Genomic DNA, 6000 nt, shown 5'->3' on the forward strand with positions numbered 1-6000 from the left:
AGAGCCTAAAACAGAGCACTCTCACCATGCCAGGGGGATCTATCAGGAAGGAACCCTCGGATTCCAGGAAATTGCGTGAACATCCCGAGGTGGTGAACCTCTTCACCCATGCCAATTGGATGACCTTTTGTGACAAAATTCAGGGTCATGACGATGAGATAATGGAGGAATTCTTAATGTCCCTGCAACCTAAATCAAAGACACAGGTAGAGTAGAGAGGACTGAAAAAGTCCAAAAAAAGGAGGGCACAACCAAGGCAACCACACAAAAATTAAAAGGGAAGACACCCCCAGCCAAGCAGACCGAAACAGTGAAGACAGTTCCTACAGGAAGCCAGAAAACAGTCGACACAGGACTTTCTACAGGAAGCATGGAAACAGGGCAACAAAAGGAAAAATCGCCTGAGATTTTAGCCAGGGAGGCAGCAGCTGTGTTGGCTACCCTAAGCACATCTCCAAAGCAAAAATGGAAGCGAAAGAGGGAGTCTTCCATGTATTTTAAGGCAAGAAGGAGCATGCAGATAAAAACTGGTAGACCCCAGCCACCGTCAAAACAACCAATCACAATTGTAGACACCCCAGCTACACAAAAGGAGAGGTCTCCCTCAAGGGCATCCATCACCTATGAACGGGGAAGCCCGAAGACATCCACCTGGAGAGAAAGAATGAAAATGTTGGACACAAAGGCCTCTCTGCAGGATGCTGAGACTGTTTTACAGGAAACATTGGCTAAGCTAAGAGAGACGGAGAAATTGGAGGAAAAGGCGGCCAAACAATCACAGGAAGAAGGAAAGACAACGAAACATCTGATGAACAACAAAGAGAGGACAAGTTGCAGGTTGAGGTTAAGGAGCTAACAAAACTGCTACAGGAAAAGGAGCACGGGCAGTGGGAAGAAGTAGAGAGAAAAGCATGGTTTCATGACCGAAAAGAGGACATCACTTCAGAAGCTTGGCATGACAGGGAGGCCACCAGGGCCATCAAAGATGAAGTGATAGATTAGTTGCTCAGAGGATGAGCAACACTTTCAGTAGGGGGGTGATGATGAGCCCCAAAAATGGATAATTATATGGGCTCATTCAGCCTCCTAATTCGACTTAATCCACCATTCTCATTAGTTTATTGTATGTTTTTTATTATATTTATGCTAATAGAGTGAATTGGGTTAGTCATTATGCCAACAAGTCTAATGGGTTCTTTGAGCAGATTTTTAGTCAATTTTGAGACAAAATCAAAGGTTTAAATGAGCACTTGGCAGCCAAATTCATGGAGAGGATTTTTAGGAAGGTTTCCCCTTCATTTATGGGCCCTTCCCTCGAATTCTCCACCATCAGCTCGGAGTTCAAGGGCCACCAAATCGATTATTACAAGGGCAACCGAGCAAGTGCTAGTAAAAGTGTTGTTAACTACAAGTTTTGGCAGCCGAGTTCCTAAAGTTTAGGAGGGCTGTTGGGGTCCTCAATTTGTATAAATAAGAAGGCTTAGGGCCTCATTTCAGTTAGTCACTTTGTAGGCAGAAGTTAGCTAGTTTGTAGTTCGTTTTTAGTCATTTTTGAGGCAGTAGTTTAGCTCTGCATTTCAGCACATTTTCAAGTTTTCCCTTGTGAACAGTTTTTTATGTAACTATTATTTCTTGCTCAATAAAGATGAATCCAACTTTGCACCAGCTCTAATCTCTCTTAGGAGGCTATAGATCTTGGGTTTAGGCCCAACTCAAGTGCCCAGTACTTCCTTTGTTTACCTTTATGTGTTTTTGCTGCATTCTTAGAATAAAATCTGCTATTTAGATTTAAATATTGTTTTGTTATTTAGGTTTCTTTTGATGATTAAAAAGGCTTTTCATTTTCAGATCGAGTTGATAGGTTAATAATAGGGAATATCTTCAGAAAAAGGCCATCAAACACCTCTGATCTCATCTCTCCCTCAGTGGGATCGTGAGCTGGGACAAAGGTGACATTGCTGCCAACAAAAACACTATCTTTGCTTCACCGTGAAATCATTAGCGTTAGATTTTCATTTGCAGAGATTGATACGAGGTGTGGTTACGTGTTCAAGTTCCTGATTGCTCAGTTTGCATAGCTATTTCATGTGTTTCATTGAAAATAAACTTCTGTTCCATTTCTTTGTTGTTATCTAGGTCAGATTAGGTCAAAGTAATTAGCTTCTTCATTTTCCAAGTCTTCATTTGTCTAATTCGAAAGATAACTTGCAGAGCACCTGTAATACCTCTCCATCTACCTGTACTCCATCAATCCCATCTGCTCCATCCTCCAACTTGGATTATTGCCTCACGTTTGCCATTTTCTCACTTTGCCCTAATTCCCATATTTTTGTGCAACATTGCTCCACTCCTCCTTGAATAAATCCAACCATCCTAGCCACTCCTCAGCTCCATTCCCCAAGTCTTGGACCTCCTCACACCCCTATCTCACCTCCATACCCACTCCTTCATCTTTCTTCTTCCATCCATCCTCCAAAATCCCATTTCTGAACATCTTGTAGAAAATCACAGACATCCTGTAGAAATTCCAGAACATCCTGTAGAACCCCTGCAGACTTCCTGTAGAAGCTCACGAATGAGGTTTCTTGATAGCCAAACTCTGTGAAACTCTCTGGAAGGGTGTTAGGGACCCCTTAGGCCCTCTTTGAACCTTCCTGACCTCCTCCAAGCATTTCCTCTCGCCAATCCACCTCTGCACAGTAAAAAACAGTTAAATTGCATGCATGATAATTCTGGCAACTTAGTCAAAAATACAAAAAGATGGTTTTTTTTTTCAAATGTTATTGTATAAGTAGCTTAGACACATGCATTTTACCTTCCTAGAAGTCAATGTCATCTCTTTCAGTAGCTTGCATCCTCTTTCTTGCATCAGTAGGGCTAGCTGGTAAAATTAGGGTTTGCTACGGTTTACGTTTCCTTTCAGCTTTCCAGTTTCTTTTGCAAGTAGATCAGCCTTCTTTGGGTTAGCTCTCGTCCATCAGTTAAAAAACTTCTTCTCAGAGCTCATAGAAGTTGGTTTAAGCTCCTAGCGCACTTGTGCCAGCTGACCAAGTGACAGCTGCGGCAAGAGCTAGTACTTGTGCATACAGCACCGTCGCTTCCAAGTTTGTTACGAACTACCGGGTTGATAAAAGTAAAGAAGGGAGTCCCAGGAGTTGCAGCATTATTGCTGCAATACTTGAGCCGACCATCTTTTTGGCGCTGTTTCCGGGGAAGCGTCAGAGTATTGGTGATTGTTGATTTTCTTCTATTTTCTACTACAACCTTCTGCTAACTAGTTTATTTCATTTCTATTCTGCAATTTCATTTCCGCAACAGTAGATTAAATCTTTCCCGCTTTCATAGATTAGCATTTCAATTCCGCAATTTCATTTCTGCAAGCGTAGATTAGCATTTCATTCCTGCAATTTCATTTTAGCAAAATAGATTAGTCATTTCCTGCTTTCATTTCGATTCCGCATTTTCATTTCAGCAAGATAGATTTTAGTTAGTTGCAGTTAAATCTATTTAAGTTTTTGCAGGTACAAGCAGGAAAAAAAAACAAAACAAAAATCAACAAAAAATATTTCCTTTCATGCCTTGTAGGAGTAGACATAAGTCAGAAAAATGTTTGCACAACACCCCCACTACTTCATACAGCCAACCTCCTCTCTTCTTCGATGGCTGTGATTAAAGAACCCTTAGGTGGACAGCAAGACATATTTGAAGAACCTCAAGGGAAGAAGAAGAAGAAAACATTCCTCTGGAGCAAATGGCTACAAATAGAAATGTTGGGAGCATACCTTGTCCAAAAACGAATTTGCAAATCAGATGGAAGATTTCAAGAGCGATATGAGGCACTTTCTTGCCATGCAACTGGATACCTTACAGATCCAAAGGCAGCAAGAGGAAGCCAAGAGGGCTTTGGTCATCGTTTGTCCTAGGTGCACTAGAAAGCATCCTAGGAACGAATGTCCAATGCACTCCCTAGAAGTGTGTTTCGTCTGTGAAGAATACCATCCTACGAATCAGTGCCCTTCCTTGATTGGACTTAAAGCTGCGTATCAGAGAGCCAAAGAAACCACTGAATCACTCTATTATATGAACCAAAGGAGGCCACATGGACCCATACCCTACCAGCAAGGAATGCAAGGGACATCCCTGACCTATTACGACCCCTATCAAGCCACTTCCATGCCTTCTTGGGGTCCCCCTGCTCATCCTTCCTGGTCCACACCCCCTCCTTGGTTGTATCCTCCTCAATACCATGCTTCTCTAGTTGCTCATTCGTTTCACTCTTATGCTCAGCCACGACCTCAGTGGAATGCACCTCATCAGGGGTGGAGGCCCCAGTACAACTCTCCTCCCGCTCATTTGCCTCCACCCCCTGCCTAACCACAAACCCATCCACATCCATCTCAAATATACACCCCCACTCGACTACCCATACCACCATTTCCAAACCTGCACATTGGAGTAGCTCAACCCAATTGCAATGCTGAGGTACAACATGTCCAAACAACTCCTCTTGAGCTCAATGATATTCACCATAGTTCAGGAAGAGTATTACAAAAAAGAGATTGTCTTGAAAGCATTGAAGGACCACATCTAGCAAAAGAAGGTTCAAAAGAGGAGATCAAAGAACCATGGGCTGCACTTGATGAAGAGAAGGCATCAAAATCCAAGATCGAGAGAGTTCCCTCATGGTTACCATCAAATCCTCCATGTGTTCAAGAGAAAACTCAGCAAAAATAGGAAGATGTGAAGGTCATGATAGAAGAAGATATGGAGAATGATCCAGATCAACAAAAGGACCAAGGATATCAGAGCTATATTGAGATATGATTCCAAACGGTCACTAAGTTGTAGCAGTACTCTCTTCCTCAGCTATCTTTGATCCATTCAAAGTCAAATCATTTGGTCTCTGAAATCCGGATAGCTGTCAAAGCATGCATTTCAACCCTCTACATCATTTTGTCTCTAATCTCGTTGTGCACATGGCTCCATTGGAAGTATTCTTATACTTGAAAATGATTTTGTTTTTCAAGTAGGGTAGGGTAAAAAAAAAAGGGAAAAGGAAAAAATGAAAATAAGAGAAAAAATCTAAGGTGAAAACCTCCTCGGAGGTGCCTTAGATTGGCTCATTGATTTAAAACCTCCATGAGGCAGTCAATGGGTTGGAAAGAAGAGAAAATAAAAAGGGAATAAGATCCCTCAGTGAAAACCTCCCTTGGAGGTGCCCAAGGCAGGCAACTAGGGTGAAAACCTCCATGAGGTGCCCTAGTTGTTTTTCAAAAAAAAAAAAAGAGAAAAAGAGAAATAAAAATAAACCTGATTTCCATTGAATAATTGCAGGTTGCAGCAAGGACATTGCAGGTCAGGAGGATCGCTCAAAACAAAGACAGAGGAAGTCATGTGCCTTCTACAGGAAGTTTTGTATTTTCTACAGAAAGTTCTGTGTCCTTTACAGGAAGCCTACAAACAAGCCAAAATCGATCTCCGAAGAGGACCAGAAGGCTAGGAATATGTCCATGAGGCCTGCACGCATCCATGTTTCCATCCCTCACCCTTCTCCATCATTTTTTCCATCTCATTTTGCTTCTCTCCTCAAAACTGCATGTTCTATAGGAAGCTCCAGTAGAAATTACAGGATTTCTACAAGAAGCTAAAAATGGATTTCAAAAAGGTAGTTTGGTGAACATGATAGCTTCCTCAAGGGTTCAGAAGTCCTCTTGCAATCTTCAAACTCATCCTCCATCATTTCCATGCCTGCTGTTGAGCTAATTTATGTTCCTAAACTAACACAATTATTTACTATCAATCCGGGTTGTTTATTCTTGGAGGCAAATTCACTATTTGTGAAGATCAAATACAATCAAACTTTGAAAGATAAATGATTAAAAACTAAGAGAAAATATATCTTAAAACTCTTGATTCAATCAGCTTAAAAGAGGAAACATTGAAAGAGTTCTTGAACTCAAGAAGTCTACTTCCACCTCAGTTATTACTTCATGAATTAGA

This window comes from Pinus tabuliformis, chromosome 4_2 (genome assembly GCF_031772625.1).
Source record: "Pinus tabuliformis cultivar Carrire ecotype Pingquan chromosome 4_2, CPIR1, whole genome shotgun sequence".
Classification (NCBI taxonomy): Eukaryota; Viridiplantae; Streptophyta; class Pinopsida; order Pinales; family Pinaceae; genus Pinus; species Pinus tabuliformis.